This window comes from Narcine bancroftii, chromosome 4, assembly GCF_036971445.1.
Source record: "Narcine bancroftii isolate sNarBan1 chromosome 4, sNarBan1.hap1, whole genome shotgun sequence".
Classification (NCBI taxonomy): domain Eukaryota; kingdom Metazoa; phylum Chordata; class Chondrichthyes; order Torpediniformes; family Narcinidae; genus Narcine; species Narcine bancroftii.
Window position 1 is genome coordinate 42,979,556 of NC_091472.1, and position 18,017 is coordinate 42,997,572.

General features: G+C 37.3%; 1 long non-coding RNA gene across 2 annotated transcripts; it reads right to left on the reverse strand.

Annotated features, from left to right (window-relative positions):
* Positions 1-1,238: 1,238 nt before the first annotated feature.
* LOC138759819 (uncharacterized) lies at positions 1,239-17,323 on the reverse strand. Of its 2 annotated transcripts, XR_011355118.1 has the most exons (5): positions 17,198-17,323; positions 16,751-16,966; positions 14,168-14,315; positions 3,556-3,696; positions 1,239-2,351 (listed from the first exon to the last, which is right to left on the reverse strand). It is a non-coding gene; the product is annotated as an uncharacterized lncRNA (long non-coding RNA). The 2 variants fall into 2 exon arrangements; XR_011355119.1 differs by lacking the exon at positions 14,168-14,315.
* Positions 17,324-18,017: the final 694 nt, after the last annotated feature.

An 18,017-nucleotide genomic window follows, 5' to 3' on the forward strand; every position in this document is an offset into this window, starting at 1 on the left:
GGCCCAGTACCATGGGGGAGGAGTCCTAGGGTATGAGTCATCCGTGGGTGAGTCAGCTCCATATATACAACTGACAATGATAACTATATACAATGGAGGAAACATCACCACAAATGTAACCTCAATTTTGTCATTTTTAGCAAGGATATAAATGTACTGTTCTAGTAATTCCATTATTGCTTGCTTATTCTAACAGCAGTACAATTGGTGTAGGGGCAGTACAGTTAGCATAGTGGTTAGTGCAATGCCTTTACAGCGCCAGAGATCGGGAGTGGAACTGGGTTCGAAACCCACACTGTTTGTAAGAAGTTTGTACATTCTCCCCGTGTCTGCGTGGGTTTTCTCTGGGGGCTCCAGTTTCCGCCCACCATTCCAAGACGTACAATGGTGTAGACTAATGGGGTGTAATTTGGGTGGCACAGACTCATAGGGCTGAATTGGCCTGTTACTGAAGTAGATATAATTTTTTAAAAATTTAACTTAAACATTAAAATTAAAATAAATAACCCCACCATGGAATTTCCAGAAATACAGTTTGCTCAGAAGTTCTCATTCGATTAATCCATTCTATTGGAATGAATTTCAGCTAAGGTTTCAAATTAATTAAGGATTAATTGACTGCTTCAAATTGGAGTCTATTGAATCACAAACTGAGGTGAACATTTTCAGATTTCAGAGATGAGTTCATAACTGACACCTAAACAGCAATGTAAAAACAAGACTGGAGAAACTCAGCAGGTCAAGCATCATACTTTATAAAGACACATAACCAATCCTTCAGGCTTAAGCCCTTCATCAAGATATGAGCAAAATGTAGGCAAGTGCCTGAACAAACTGGTGGGGAGAGGGGCTATATGAAGTGTGCTGACCTGCTGAGAAACTCCAGATTCTTGTGTTTTACTAAACAGCATTGACTCCCTCCAACTAAATACTGCAAACTGGTTCAACCCAGTCATTTCAATTTGCTGACATGCTTCTCAATAATATAAATTTAGGCCAAACCCATAGCTTGTTGGACAGCAAGGCAATACTTCATGGACTGACATTGCATGCTACTATATTGCAAGGATTAGCAATCAATACTATTTCACTGAGTGGTAATAAATACAAGTCCTGCAGCTGACGTGGACTTTTTACCCCCTCCATAAATCTTCGTCCGCGAAGCCAAGCCAAAGAAAAAGAAAGAATAAATACAAGTGTATAGACAGGCAATATATACTGCTTTAAAGGAAGGGATCAATTAAAAATGTATACAGATTGACAATATTATTCCACTGAGTAGCAATATACATTGTTATATGCAATTTAAGTTATTTCTTAATACTCAACACAGCATCTGATCAATATACAGACAGAATTTCACTGATGGATGGCAGACAAATTGGCAATATATGCCAGACTATAGACTATAAGTAAATATTACTCTAGTTAATGTCACTATGCAATGTATTTCAAATTTTCACTAAATGTAGGTTAATATCACAGACAACTCCATTGTCTTGTTTTGGAGACTAAGACATGGAACTTCAAGGCATATTATCTTGAAACTTTCAATGTTCTATATATTGACACACAGACTTACAGAACAATTTCACCATGAATAAAAATAACCCTCATTTAGGAGTCAAACATTTTTTTTTTCTGTGCATTACATGATTCAAAAGAGAATTTTTCCACCCTTAAATATATTGGCAATCTATCTCATTCTTACTTTGAAACAGGTTCGGTAAATTATTTTCCTTGCCTTTACAGCACCAGCGAGTGGGACAGGGTTCCAATCCCACACTGTCTGTAAGGAGATTATATGTTCTCCCCATGTCTGCGTGGGTTTTCCCCACAGGCTCCGGTTTCCTCCCACCGTTCAAAACAAACTGAGGGTATAGGACTTGTGGGCCAAAATTGCCTGTTACCGTGCTGTAGGTCTAAAAGTCTGCACCACCAAAGAGACTTGGGCACCACAAACCCAATACCAGGTTCTCATTCCCACTCATCAATACTGCGGAGTAACTAACTTCAACAAATAGAATAACGCAGTCTTTCCAGTTTGCCTAGTTTCTCCATCATTGATTACTTTTCTACTTGTGCTTCTTTTCTTGAGGGTTGCACGTAGGGAAAGATCTCATATAGCTGGAAATTTTAACCAAATGAACTTACAGTCAGAATGAACCATTGAAGCTCACCTTCAGTCAAATGCTGCTGGTCTGCACTTTATTATTTATGCCAACTAAATTGAAATTGGTCTGAGCCACAAAATGGATTAAAATTTTTTATAGTATAATAAGCAATTTCTCATGACTTTGGTATTCACGGAGAAGGCAGGACATCCAAGATATGCTCAGCAGGTCAGGCAGCTATGAAGAGAGAAACAAAGAGAATATTAAAGATTAAAGACCTTTCTTTGGATCTGGGAAAGAGAAAACAAGAGAGAAACACAAAAAGCTGCAAATGCTGGAATCTTGAGTAGTCAAAAAAAATTGCTGGAGGAACGCAACAGGTCAGAAAGGATCCGTGAGTTAGTGAAGGATTTGAGTCTGAACCCTTTCTCAAAGACTTAATAAAAGGGTCCAGACCTGAAAAATTGTATACCTCATTCATGTGCATAACTTGATACTCTATGTTGGCACTCACAATGTACGATGATGCCAGAGCAATGATGTCAGTCCTGTTCTGCCTAATGAAGGGCCCAGATCCAAAACCTTGGTTACCTTTAATGTCAGGTGATGCTGCATGACCTGCTGAGTTTCTCCAGCATGTTTGCGTGTTGCTCTCAACCCCATCATCTACAGACTTTTTTGTTCAAGACCAAGGACCTTATTGTTAATTTTAGGAAGGAGAGGACAAGGAACATCACATTTATCTGCGTTGATAGAATGGAGGTGAAGAGGGTGAGAACTTTCAAATACCCGGGTGTCCATGTTTCAGAAGACCTCTTCTGAAGCCAGTACATCGAAGTAGTCATGAAGAAGGTACACCAATGTTCCTCTTGTATAAGGAGGGGCTTCCTCAATCCTCAAAAAGGCAACCTACATCATTGAACACAGCTTCTTCTCACTTCTATCTTCAGGCAGGTGGTACAGAAGTATGAAGACCAGGATCGCAAAGTTCAAGAACAGTTTCTTTCCAACAGCTTTCAGGCTCTTGAACCTCCCCTTGTTACATGAATCACAGACGGCTCTGACACCATGGAAGAACTGTCTGCACTATTGCTGTAATACTCTGCACTGGGATAATTGTAAATATTTGTTATTGATGTTTTTTTTGATTTTTAACTCAATTAAGTTGTTATTGAAGTTGTTTCTTAGTTGTTTTTGTAGTTTTTTATTCAATATAAAGTACCTGCTCAGCTGCAACAAGTATGAATCTCGGTTTATATATACATTGTACAATGTTTATGAAAGCAAATTCATTTCTTAATCCATGTCATTTCATTATATTTGCTCTTGAATTGTACAGAGGCTATTCAGGCTTTCTGATTCTTCTGTCTCAAGGAATACTGATCAGTCATTTGATGCTATATTGATCCCACTATAAAGTTTGTCAATCATGTTTACTTACCATAGTTTTTTGGGTGTAGCTGCAGCAAGTAATCACCATTGATCCAGTAAGCCTGTGACAACCACATGTGGGTTGAGATGTTAATCATGTAATCTGGCTCTGCTCCAGTAATTAACAATAGCCAAAGAACTTCACTGACAGCTAAATGAATGAAGCAAAGGAGAAGAAATAAATTGCAGGTGAGGGTACATTTCAGATGTGTTATTCAAAATCATTTGTAACATTATCTGGGATTTTGTCAAACAAAAACTGCTGGTAAAACTTAAGAGGAAATGATATCTCATGAAAAACATACAAATTTCTCCATAACTGAACAATAGTGCCACTTAGACTAATGTAGATTATTGGTGTATTATGAAGTAGACATGTCTTTCATACAATTATTTATCTTCAGGTCTTCAGTGATGAGAGAATTAAATTGTGTTCTGGTGTCAGAAGTGTTGTATGTATATTTAAAAGAGTCTGGATCAGATTCTTCCCAGTTCTAATTAGGACTTTGTTACTAGTTTTTCTCCTATTTCCCCTTTCCCAGATGAATGAAATCAATTGCAATGTCTCAACTCTAATATGCAGTGGCTAGCTATAGCACTGGGATTGATGCTGAGACTATTTTGCAGTCTACTGATTATAATTAAAATCCAAATTGAAGCATTTCTCTTCTATTAAATCACCAATATTCAATGTAAAATGATCTGCCAAAATACATCTCCATTTTAAGAGTATACCTTCAAAAATGGGAAAAATGTTTTCCATTGTAATATTTTCAACCCTTCAAGACTTCTTCAATGAGGAGAAGTTTATCTAGTCTTAAATTAATGGGAATGACAGGGATTATTCTGTAATGGGCCAATTGGCCCAATCCTTGCTTGCAAGTATTCATTCTCCAGTTAGTTTCCTTTTGACTATTTCCATCTAAATCTGTGAGTTCTAAGTTATTCTCCCTTACACCCTTGTACCCAAAACTCCATTTTCCAAACCCTTCTTAAAGTATATTATTACTATTGCCATCAACCAAAATTTGGTTCATCTGTTAAATATTTTGAAGTATAATTTCAAGTGTCAAGATTACTGATCTTCCTACTCCCAAGAAAGATCCACGTAACACCTTCTTCCTCATGCATGTCTGGTTATGTGGAAGGAGTTCCTCACATGATGGCTTGTTGACATAGCAAGTGATATGAATGTTTTAATTCCCAGAAAAAAAGCATTTCCCCCTTTATTTATTTAAGAAAGCCAGTCCGGTTGAGCTTTGCCCCTGAGTGTCTACACCTAACACGAATTTGACAGATGTGAAAAGGCAAGTTTAATATCTACAGCAAGGCTCAATGCATCCTAATTTCTGTTCCAAAGTCTGCCAAAGGTTTTAGAAAAGATAATAAGCAGAGACAGTGATTTTTCAAATGTTACTCGGAGACATAGAGTTATTTAATATTTCAGAGCTAAATATTCCTCGCAGTTATTTTTAAAAGAAGACCAGTTTTACTTTACTTGGCCAAAAAAATCACCTTTTACCACACTTCAGAACCCAGTGGTTCAGGAATACCGGACTATGCAATTACTTGAAAAAATTTTTATGAAGTCCTATTATACATTAAAAATATACTAACCATGTGCTTTCTCCATGCAAAGGCAGAAGATTAGTCTTTAGTTGTTTATGAGAAATAAAACCTCGTGCCTGGACTAAGCTCAGTTTTAAAGTTGCAGGTTGGTATTTTGTCAGAATTTAAAGTACTGCCGATCTTGATCTTCAATGGGTGGATGAAAAAAAACATGTCAATTGGTATTGTCAGAATTTTGGTTTGTTTTGAAAAAAAAAGATATTACTTCCATCTCAGCTTTAATTAATTCTGGGGATGAGGGATGTGTTGCCACCAGATATCATCCAGTGAAGAGATGGATTCAGGTTTGAAAACTTGGGCTGCAAAACCAGTGTTTAATTGGCTCACCAAGATAAGTAAAAAACATCAAAGGACAAATGTCAATAATAGTCAGAATAAAGTCCAATTTCTCCTACTTTCTATTCCCATCAGGACTACAGGCTTATTTTTCTCCCTCTTATTACAAATTCACATCCCCCCCCCACCATTAGTATCATAGTCCAACAAGAAATGCAAATTTATTACCCACAAGTCCTTTTACTCTTGGGAACAGAAATAAAAATCCTCTTTTATTCGGTTGATATGACCACCCCTATTAAACTGTTACCAAGAGGCAGATTTGTGACATGCCAATTAATTAAACCACAGATTCAATCCTTTGAACTGAACTCTGAAACACTTCAAACCAAGGAACTGTTTTATTGGTAAAATCAAGAGCAAATTTGTGATGAATAATACTTTAAGTTGTCTTATAAGCAAATAACTCGGCCAAGCAAGTCAATACTCAGAAGAAGATTGTCCCTCCTTCTAATCTGATATTTTCACATTTACTGAAGGCAAATTATAGAATTCTGTTGACTATGCCAATGGGAAAATAATTTCTCCAACCAAATTGTTAACTTTGGTTTGAGGGTCCAGAGGCAAACCACTTCTGCTTTATCCAAAATGTTAATAATGTGGCATTACATAGAAATTAACCGACTTATAGAAATGATATTAATTTCCAACAATTTAGGAGATTACAACATTCAGCTAGATAATAGAGCAAAAACTAAGCAGGCATATATGCTTTCCTCAGGAACTGAATGTTTGTCACTATAAAATCCTGGACTAACTTCTCCCTGTCTTTGCTCCCACAAAAGTAGTCCACTGCTTTAGGCAATAAGCAGTGAATGGGACCATTGATTAAATCAACTACTTCCTAGGCCTAATCTTATATAGTTGAAAGCTATTCATTTGATATGTCTTAGTGCAGATTAAATCATTGCTTTTGGCAGATCATTTCCATCATGCAAAACCCACTTAATTGCACAAGGAATCATTTGGTGCCTGAGAGCATTCTACGGAAAAATACCACTTCTGAATAGAGATTTTGCCACTTGAACATTACAGAAGGATACCAAATCTATGCAGTTAGAATGCCAATGAATTCACCGGAGCATGTTTCTACAGTTTTTCTTTTGTCCTGAAAAATGTTTCAAGACATCTTCCCCATAACATCAGTAAGAAACAATAATCTGTCCAGGGAAATCTTGGATATTGTACATGAAACAACTGAAAGTACTTTAAGTATCCAAATATGTATAGAGTTAGTCTAAGCTTAACAAAATAGAAAAGAAACAGAAAAACAAGCACAAATGAGTTTTCAGTATTTTGATTTCAAAAATGCACTGCTGGGCATCAAGACATGAAGCAAATATATAAACATACAATCTTTTCACATGAGAACAAAAACTACTGAAAGATTTGCAATTTATATAACAGAGTGAAAATTACTCTGGGCTTTAAGGTCTCTTATGTTCTAAGGCAGCAATAATCTCCATATAATTAAAACATGCCTTTGTCTTTTCACATTGGCAGACATCGCTACCTGATATGTGTGAAGAAACAAAGGTTTCCACTCAGAGGATTCCAGATTAACTTCTGCTGTAGTAAAACTATAAACCATATATTTTGTAAAGAGTCTTAAATATCAGTGAAGTTCAGCAGATAATACTTCTGGGTATCAGTGATGGTTGTAATGACCTAGAAATTCAATCACTTAGTTAATTCAATCACTTACTTGGTTTATTTCAGACCTACAATCCCTTTCCTCAGTTCATGTAGCACTGTGTCACAAGAAAGGCATGACAACCGCAGATCATTTTTGCAGTTATATGCCACTGGAAATGGGATGAGTGAAAAACATTTACCAACATGAAAGGAATCCTTTTTTTGTACTGATTCTATGTCCATTTCTTGGTATTCAATTGGAGCACACAATGCATTGAATGAAATACATTCTGTCCCAATGACCTCCTTATGCAGGGAATATTTTAAAGGTACTGACAAACAACTAATAGATTACATGTACTAGATATTTTCCTGACATATGGAAACCATACAGAATCCCTGATGTGGAAACACACCACAAAATGAGACAGTTAGTCTTTTTTTGTAATTGTGAACACTCTTTGACAAAACATCTTGATTATTCCACCCACCACTATCCCCCATTATTCTGCTCTCTTTCCCCATATTACTGCAATTTCTTTTTCAAGCAGGTATATTATTATTTTTGATTACGCTCCTACCAACCTTACAGAGAGCATAATTTCCAATTATTTAGAAGACTAATGAAGCAGAAACCATAACTCATGCAACAAAGGCCACCACAGATCTAAATTGGAAGTGGTCATCTGGCACCAAAAAATGTATCTCTGTGCAGTGTCCATGTTCAAGAGCACTGGTCTTGATGGTTGCGAGTTCGTTCCTTGCTGAGGCCTCATTTCTGTGAGGGGTGCGGGACAAAATGGCGACTATTTGTCTTCTTTACAGTAAACAAAGTTAAAGAATTTTATATATGTTACATTCGAAATGTTGGGTTACATGACAATAATGGAACTTTCACCTTTATTTTAATTATTTATCTTTTGCATTTATGATCTCTTTTTAATTTAATTTCATGTGTCCTATTGTAGTTGTTTATTTTATGAAATACCTGTTTGGCTGCAGCAAGAAGAATTTTGGGACACATCTACATTGCACAATGTACATAACAATAAACTCATTATCATTATTCCATGAAGGAGCTCTAGTGTAAGTACCAGGATTATATCTTCACACCTTGTGAGGCAAGGGAGTTCCACCAAAAAAATGGTGTGCCCAATTTCACAGAATAAGATTTGCAATGCTCACAGGTATAAAGTTCAGTAGCAAACAGTTTAAACAATGATTGGCATATTTACTCTTTGGAGGATGTGGCATTTATGGAGCTATTCCCTCAGATGATCTGTGCAACATTGTTATCTCTTCTCCCTGTTCTGTTTAAATATGTTTAAAGCTTTAATTAAAGTGAAACCACATTAAGCACCCGTGATGGGAAGAAGTGATACAATGGAACCCACTATAAAGTTCTGGTTATCTTTCACTTGATCTCAATGGAACTTCAAGGGTCAACTCAGCTCTGAATGATAAAGCAGAATATTGTCGCAGATTTCCCATTCTCGCAGTAGCACCATTGTAAATGAGCTTGAAGGAAATATACAACTATCAGATTATTGTATGGAGTTAATTGATCACAAGCAGACAGAGGAATTGGGTGTGGGAAAGGGAAGTAAGGAGAGGTGGTGAGGATGACTCTGAGGAGGGTTTGATGAAGGCTGTTCCAGTGGTTGGATGGGGTGAGATGAAGGTAAACAGGAGCCTTCTGCAGTGTATAGGATAGATAATCTGGACACTTGATAAAAATTCTCTTAAATAACAGAATCTACTGTCATACACTGTGGAGAATGAGACAGTTTATTGTCACATGCTAAGTACAATGTACAGATGCAATTAAAGTCTTGTGTGTTGCAGCTTCTCAGTTAATGTAAAACACGCTAATGCAAATTAAAATGCCACAAGGAGAAAATAAAGGATATAAAAGGGAAAGAAAATAAATGATGAACAATAAATATTCACAGTTAGTTAGCCAATAGAACCAAGTGCTGTCAGTAGTACAGACAGATTTTTGCAATAAATCAGGTTTGGAATTTGTGAAGAGGAGAATAAGAACATGTATAGGAAAAATGATTGTTAAGTTAGGAGATGGAATATTAATGTGGAAAAATATGAGCTTATCTACTTTGGAAGAAAGAATGAAAATGCAAATGATCATTAATGTCGAGGGAGTCTACAAAATGTTCTTGTTCAAAAAGATCTTGAAGTTCCCTTTACCTCAAGCAGTCCAGATTGGTAATAGCACCTCCAAGACCATCACATTGAGCATGGGGGACCCCCTCGAGCTGCTGCTTAGTTCCCTGCTGTTCACTCTGCTGACCCATGACAGTGCAGCTAAACACAGTTCGAACCACATCATCATGTTCGCTGATGACAAGACCATAGTGGGTCTTATTAATAAGAATGAGGAGTCAGCGTATAGAGGTGCAGCCGCTGAACCAGCAACCTGTATCTGAACATGAATAAAACAAAAGAGATGGTTGTCGACTTCAGGAGGGCTCGGGGGACCATACTCCACTGACCATTGATGGCTCAACCGTTGAGTATCAAGTTCCTTGGAGTGCACTTGGCAGGGAATATCACCTGGACCCTTAACACCAGCTCCATAGCCAAGAAAGCCCATCAGTGCCTCTACTTCCTGCGAAGGCTGAGGAAAGTTCATCTCCCACCCTCCATCCTCACTACATTCTACAGAGGATGTATCGAGAGCATCCTGTGCAACTGCATCACCGACTGGTTTGGAAGCTCGACCACCTCGGACCGCAAGACCCCGCAGAGGATAGTGAGGTCAGCAGAAAAGATCGTTGGGGGTTCTCTTCCTACCATGAAGGACATCTACAACACTCGATGCAGATGAAAGTCAATAAATATTGTGAAGGACTACACACACCTTTCATGTAAACTGTTCTCCCTTCTGCCATCTGGTAGGAGGTACCATAGCACTTGGGTTCTTACATCCAGATAGAACAACAGTTTCTTTCCCCCAAGCCATCAGGCTCCTGAATTCCCAGAACATATAAGGACGGTGGACTTCTACTAAATACGTCTTAATATTTTAATTTTTCTATTCTAACTTATTTTTATGTAAATATGCTCCATGGTCCTGGAGAAACACTATCTCTTCTCTACCATGCGGGGATGGTATGAATAAATGTGACTTGAGACTTCACAATTATAGTACATAAAGAGCCCTCAAATTGAGCATCCTCATTGATTCATGGTCCACGGCTGCTTAAAATGAAGAAGAAGGCAGCAAATGTCTTGAGTGATCACTGGGGATCTTTTTTTTCCAAACAGAGAGAGCTGCACACAAGAAGCTACGAATATTATTTGGATTTTTAAATCGGTGCTGCCTTTGCTATCAGTAGAGTTCATCTTGTTCACTGAGTTGTGGGAGTAACTGTGCCTTAATGAGACAACTATACTTTTCATATTTTAAGGCATGGTTGCAACACTTGTATCGTACAAATTTGTTGAAAGAAATTGCTGAATGATACTCTTGATTTGTCTCCTGATTTGATTACTGAAACCTGACTTTGGAAAAAGAGAGCAAAGATTAGCTCATGGAAAAGATAGCCTTTCTTTTATTTGCTTCAGATAAGACAGCAAATGCTTACACATTAAAATACTGACCACATTGCTGGGTAAAATCAGAATTGTTTTGTCAACAACAATTACAAAAGGGAATATCACTTCAGAAAATGAGTAAAACCAGATTAAGATGATTTAAAAAATTAAAACATTTATTGAATTGTTACTTGACAGCCATTTGAGATTGATCTGAAGAAAATACTTGCTTTCTATGTAATGACTAGTTTCTAATTGCTTTTATTGTCTCTTCAGCAATGAATATAGCACATTGTTCACTGCATCAGAAAAACAAGAGCTATTGAAATAGGTGGAGTCCACACATTTTGACCTTTGAATGTTTGAATTGTCGCTGTGCAGTCCGTGCCAAGAATTCAATTGATCAAATTGATAAACAAGATAAACAGACAGCACCAAAGAGTTGAAGGATGTTCAAATGGGCAAAGTGAATTTTAACTTGATACAATATTTTGACAGTTACAACCAATTTTATTTTGTACATTTTGAATTTGGCATTAATTTCAACAGGGGTGTAAAAGATGGTGCCTGGAACTAACTCTTGTGGACGATTCTTACTTTAAGCAAAAGAGCAGTATCCACTGGCCATCTCAGTTGGTATATGTCATATGATTGCACAGAGAAGAAATTTAGAAACCAGATCATCATAACTTTTGAGTGGAAATCTCTGAAAAACTCTAGGTCCCATTACCCAGTCAACAAGAGCAAAATCCACACTTTTGCATGGTATCCTCGAAATAACCCTTGTGTCGTTTTGCATTGCTTTACACTCTGATTAAAAATAATAAAATGGTAAAAAGTCATTACTCCGTATATTGACAGTAACCACACACATGTCCAAAGTCCATATTGATCTGTGACAGATTCAACACCTTCTAATTTGTAATTAGAGGAGCCGATAGCCTCAAGTAACCTGTGCTGTATTACCAAATGTAAACAAAGATCAAAGTCTTTGTTAGACTAGTTTGCTGAAGGGAAGGGCTGTTTTCAGGTTTTCTGCAACACATTATTTGCAAGCACAGGTATGGAGCATGAATTGCGTACAGGATGGCTCCTCGATAGTCATGACAAGCGAGCTTTCCTACTTTGTCAACAGAACAAAGCTACTTTGTTCTCCCATATTCTTTGTTGTCACTGGGTCTGATACCACAGGACATGCAGAATCTGCAAATAACTCAAAATGAATGCAGACATTGTTGTGATTGGTACTAGGAAAGCCAAGAAGCTCATCTAGAGGTCAATCATGGTAAATTTTCATGGATATCCTTGCTGACTATTTGACACTAATTCACCAGGAGCTTGGTGGCTCCTGCCTATAACGTAAAAGCCGCAGAAGAAAAAAGAATTGCCGACGATTTTGCTTCACAGCAAAATTCCATTTCAAGTCAATAATTAAACTTGTCCTCAGAAATACTGGCACCATTTCATTGAATTGCAACCTAAACTTTCACAAGAGCCTGATCTGTGACGCTATTTATGTTTCAATGTATCAGTCACGAAATATCTAGTACAGTGAGAATGATTTTCCTATGAACAGAATAACAGGTTATCTCTTATGTTTTTTTTTTCACATAGAACATACCTGATTTTCCATTCTGAAATGTCTCTCTACCTTCTGAGAGTGGCCGTTGACACAGGAATGAGTAAAACTCCAAATATCTGTATCACACTGCGAGTTTAGACAGAATACCTGAAGTGCGATATTTAAGGAGGCTGGATGTCCTATTCATTTGCCTGTTGTCCATGGATCGCCTGCAGTTCAGTTGAGACTGCAGGTGATCCATGAAAATAACTAGGGGTCGAGGAGGTAAATTGTTGGAATGGGAATGAGTCCTTATTCCCGTTCCAATCTTTTTACACAGACTACATTCCGGGAAATTGGAAATAATTTTGTGGCACCTAGCGACGGTGTAAAAAACATATCTAACATTCATACAGCTGTGTAGAGAGTACAGAGAAAAGTATTACAATAAAAAGAAAGTTCAATTAACACCAAGCACAGTATCATCGCATTGTTACAGGTTTTATTCAGGTGCATGATGGCCATGGAGATAAACTATTTTTCAGCTGATTGGTGCCTGCTTTCATGCTCTTAATCCATCTTCTCATTGAGAGGAGAGCGAACAGAGTGTGTCTGGGCATGATGGGCCAATCAGTGTACTGGCAGCAGAAGACAGAGGTGTTCCCTTTAAAAGTCATAATGTTAAGCCACTTCTACATAATTGTTTCTTAAAAATCAAGGATTTTAATCATACCAGTTCAGAAAGAAGCTTTTAGAGAAATAGAAGAAACATGTTGCAACAATAATTCATGCTGTATAACACTGTAGCTTTGATATGCTTAGTGTAGCGGTTAACACACTGCTATTACAGCGTCAGCGATCCTGCTTCAAATCCAGCATTGTTTGGAAGGAGTTTGCACATTCTCCCCTTGTCCATGTGGGTTTCCTCTAAGTAATGCCAAACTGACTGGGGTTAGAAGGTTAATGGGTCACATAGCATATGTATTTGGGTGGTGCGGGGTTGTTGGGCAGACATGCTTGTTACTGTGCTATATCTCTAAACTGTTAAAATAGATCAATATAAAATTGTCAAACTTAATCTTGAAAATTTCATTTCATGTTGGATGAGAAAGCTTTGCCTTTCCATTTCACTTTGTATGGCAAACATTGTCTTAGTTTCAAATTTAGTTTTAAAACAATACCTACTTGTTCTGGATTTCCCATCAAGAGATAAGAGCTCGGCAGCTCGGGCATCATACGTGACAGGACATGAAAAATACCTGCCTTTGTGTTGAAGATATTTCCCGGAGAATCTGTTTTGCATTCTCAGCTCCCATTTGCAAACGTTACCAGGTGGCCCTGGTAGTGTAGCAGTTAGCACACCAAAGGTTCAAACCTGGTGCTGTCTGTAAGGAGTTTGCATGTTCTCCCCGCTTCTGCGTGGGTTTCTCTGGGTGCTCCAGTCTCCTCCTACCCTCCAAAACATATTGGGATTGTAGGTGTAATTAGATGTAATTGAATAGCATGGGCTCATGGGCCAAAATGGCCTGTTACCATACTGTATGTCAGTATGTATAACTTTAAAAAAACACTTTAAAAAAACATGAGCCAAAGCATGTCCAACTATTTCATAATTTTCACATTTCCTGCGGTTATTTTAAGGAGGAAGCATCAAGTAAGATCTAGTCACAATTCGAGATTTACTTGGGTACATTGATCAGGCAATTGCAGCAGTTGTCAGACGAGAGTCACTCATATCAGCAAAATAAAGAATGTCATTTTACAAAAGGAATCCAGTTTATAGCCACCATGTTGGAACAGAGAACTAACTGGATGGCCCATGCATTTTTGGAGTACGGTACACCATTACACAAGAATTCTGAAAGAAATTGCGGTTTTTAATGAGAGAGCAAATAAATAGTCATACCTGGAAAAAAATGGAGAGAGCACAGCAGCGAATCAATGTTGTTTGATCCATGCAATTTCTAACTTTGTTATATATTCTTCAAAGAATATGCTCCTCCAATTATTTCACTTTAACAACCTCAGAAAGATTCCTACAGTGAAATTTGTCACTGAAAGATCAAGAGTTTCACAAGTTACGGTTATCGGGAGAAATAGTCAGGACCTTATTCCCAGAAATGTTTATTCATCAATTTCATCTGCAAATATGAATACAGACTTAAAATCAAACAGCAGATGGGACCAGCAGATCATTATCATACTCTTCAAACAGTACATTTTTCAGTCAATTTTGTTGGATCTAACTTAGCATAAAAGGATTATTGAAAATATACAAATGATTTATGTCAGATAACAAATATAAGGCACTGAAGTGAGGATGGATTAGTTGACATTATGGATGAACTACAGGCTATTTTGAACTAGAAGTGTCTGGTGAATTAGAAACAATTAAATTTGTTACCCAACATCAAGATTATTACTGGTATGAACTGAGTACAATATATATATTTATAGTTACTTGGTTCCAGATTAACTCAACAGCCAACTCCCTCGAGGTTGTGAGCTCGAGGTCACTCTACATGCCTGACAGGATTGGTACGTACAAAGCAGTATAGTTCTATCAAAGATGCTGTTTGTTAGATGAGATGCAAATGCAGGACCATATCTACATTCATGGGTATAATTTAAAAAAAAACATCCACGGCACTATTTGAAGAGTTGTTTTAAGGCTTTGTAAACATTCAGTAACCACTGAAATAGATATCTGATCATATCTTTCTTTGTTCCGCATAGTACTTTACTGACTTCAAGGTTCCCTTAATTACAACATTCACTACACTCTAAAGGTTATTTATTAGCTGTGCATCAAGACTCAGCTGCCCTGAGGTTATGAAAGGCTCTATATTGTCCCTTCTTAATACCTCAGTGTTAAATACTAAGAACAGTTATAGAAGGAAAAAGATCTACGACAATATTCCTCATCCTGAGAATGTGAAGATCAAATAGCATATAGGTCAAAAACCTCACTTTTATGTATCCAGTAAAAGCAGTGGGTATAGGAAATGCATTGCCAAAAATAATAGATTATTATGATTTTACAAACTTCAAGAAGCCGTTTGAACATTTTTTGCACTGACTATGAAAAGAGTAGGCACATAATTTGGAAAAAAAGTTAGGACAGATGGACTGGTGGCAGTGTTATCATTGCAAAGTAGGGCATTGACACTCAAAGTATGCTGTTACAAAACCAATGGAGAATCGTGTAGAACATGTTTTTAAGCAAGAATCTCAAAATCTCCATGATCATTCACAATAAACTGCAATCATTCACAACAAAATGCAATTATGCTACCCTTTATCAATCTGTCGATTTATACTGCTTTATCATTTTAATAGTAAACTGAAAGTGAGTTGACATTCTGTTACACACTTAAAAAATATGCAACAATTTCCAAATATAGCCATATAACCATTTACGGAGCGGAAACAGGCCATGTCGGCCTTTCAAGTCTCCACCGGTTCACTAGAACAACTCCACTAGCTCAAACCTCCCGCTCTCCGCCCATAACCCTCCAACCCCCTCACATCCAACCTCCTCTTAAATGACAGAAGGGACCCTGCCGCCACTATGTCATCCGGAAGTTCATTCCATTCTGCCACCACTCGTTGAGTGAAAAAGCCACCTCTAATATTTCTCCTAAAGTGTTGCCCCTTTACCCTTAACTCATGGCTTCTTGTTTCAACCTCCTCTGCCCTCAGGGGAAAGTGTCTGTTTATGTCTAGTCTATCTATTCCTTTCATAATTTTAAATACCTCTATCAAGTCCCCTCTCAGTCGTCTACATTCCAATGAATAAAGTCACAGTCTCCTTAATCTCTCCCTGTAATCCAGATGCTGTAAGACAGGCAGCATCCTTGTAAACCTTCTCTGCACCTTCTCCACTTTATCTATATCCTTTCTATAAATTGGAGACCAGAACTGAGCCTTCCTAGAATTTTGCAACAGAGTGTATTATTTACTGAATCAGGGGAATACAGGGGAATAAATGGGCTTGAAATGTATTCCTTATCATTATTTTCTTCAGTATTTTGAATTTAATACAACAAGTAGACAATGCAGGCTGATGAAAGATATGGATGATTTGGATTTGAGTCCAATGTGATATATCCATTTTGAGCAAATTTAAGAATTTATAGGGTAGAACTCAAGAGGTAAAGTGTTAGAAAGGTGCAACATTTATGCCTGCATCTGAAAGAGATTACATCTCACTAAATTTATTTAATAAGAATGAGGACTTGCTGCAGCCAAATAGGTGCTTTATTAAAAAGAAACATAGTAAATCAAGAAGGTACTATTTGAAAATAGAAATAAGTTGTCTTTGTAATAGAGAGACTGTGGAATTTAGAGGACAATTTAGGATTAAACAGAAACACTGGGATTGTGAGCCAAAATCAATTCTCGCCTCTCCTCTTATCATATCCAATAATACCATTTGTTGGTCTGGACTTCTTCCCTCCTCCCGCCAGACTTCAGTTTTTAATCTTACATCTTCCTTTTCTTTGCTTATGCCTTGAAGAAGGCTTCACGGTAATACACAATATCTTCACTTCCTATGGACGTTGTGAGTCTGGCAGAGGTCCCCCAGGATTTATGTGTGTTTTTACCACAATCACAGCATCTGCAGACTTCTGTGTTTCACTCCTTGTGCACCATTAGATATAGGCTGAATGTGCCAAATGGAGGCCTAATAACTTGATGCAGTCTGCAGGAATAAAAACAGTTGATATCCTCATGGACTCTAAACTTCATGATCAATACAGTTTATACAATTCAGTGAAAGATAAATTGTACATTATTATCAATGAAATACAGAACAGCTGGTCAAAAGCCTTGTACATTTTTTTAAGTGCTACATTAGGAAACACTCAGTAACACAAAAGCATTGTGCGTTTATTACCGAAATTAGCTTCACAAAATAATTGAATGGACAGACCTGATTTTTTTGATGATTATTCCATAAAGAAATGTTTAACTTCTATGTCACAATCGCACTATGCAAGCAACTGGCATTATACTACTCTCTATTCTTATCAACAAAGATTACATCATACTCCTAGCCCATAATTCCTCAAGGCTCAGTCAGCAAGCAGGACTGATATGATAAGGAAGAGTCAAGGCTGAACATAGGCAAATTTCTCTGTTTGTTGACAGATGATGTAAAGAACAGCTGAAGTCAGGGAAAATTGAGTCACAGGATTTTTGGGCTGGTTCATAATGATAAAGCAGTATAAATCGACAGATTGATAAAGGGTAGCATAATTGCATTTTGTCGTGAATGATTGCAGTTTATTGTGAATGATCAATGAGATTTTGAGATTCTTGCTTAAAAACATGTTCTACACGATTCTCCATTGGTTTTGTAACAGCATACTTTGAGTGTCAATGCCCTACTTTGCAATGATAAATTACATTTCATGGATTAAGTGCAATATTGAATGATAATTTGAATTTTATTATGACATATACTATATGACAGCTCTTTTCAGAAATGACTTACTCTTGTCCAGGAAATCACCTGATTTATTATATGGGCGTAAGAAAGCACAGGGAGCTTTTAACTTGGCAAATACCACTGAACAAAGTCAGGAGACACAAGCTCTTTCAGGTTAAATTAGACAAGTCCTTAAATACTCATTGTATGCTCCTGAGCCACGGGGACATGTTACAAATCTTGCCAGTTCCATGAAGTAGGTGAAAATGATGGGTGATGGAGCGGGAGAAGAAAAGTTGCTGCATAACCGTCCGAGACTCTC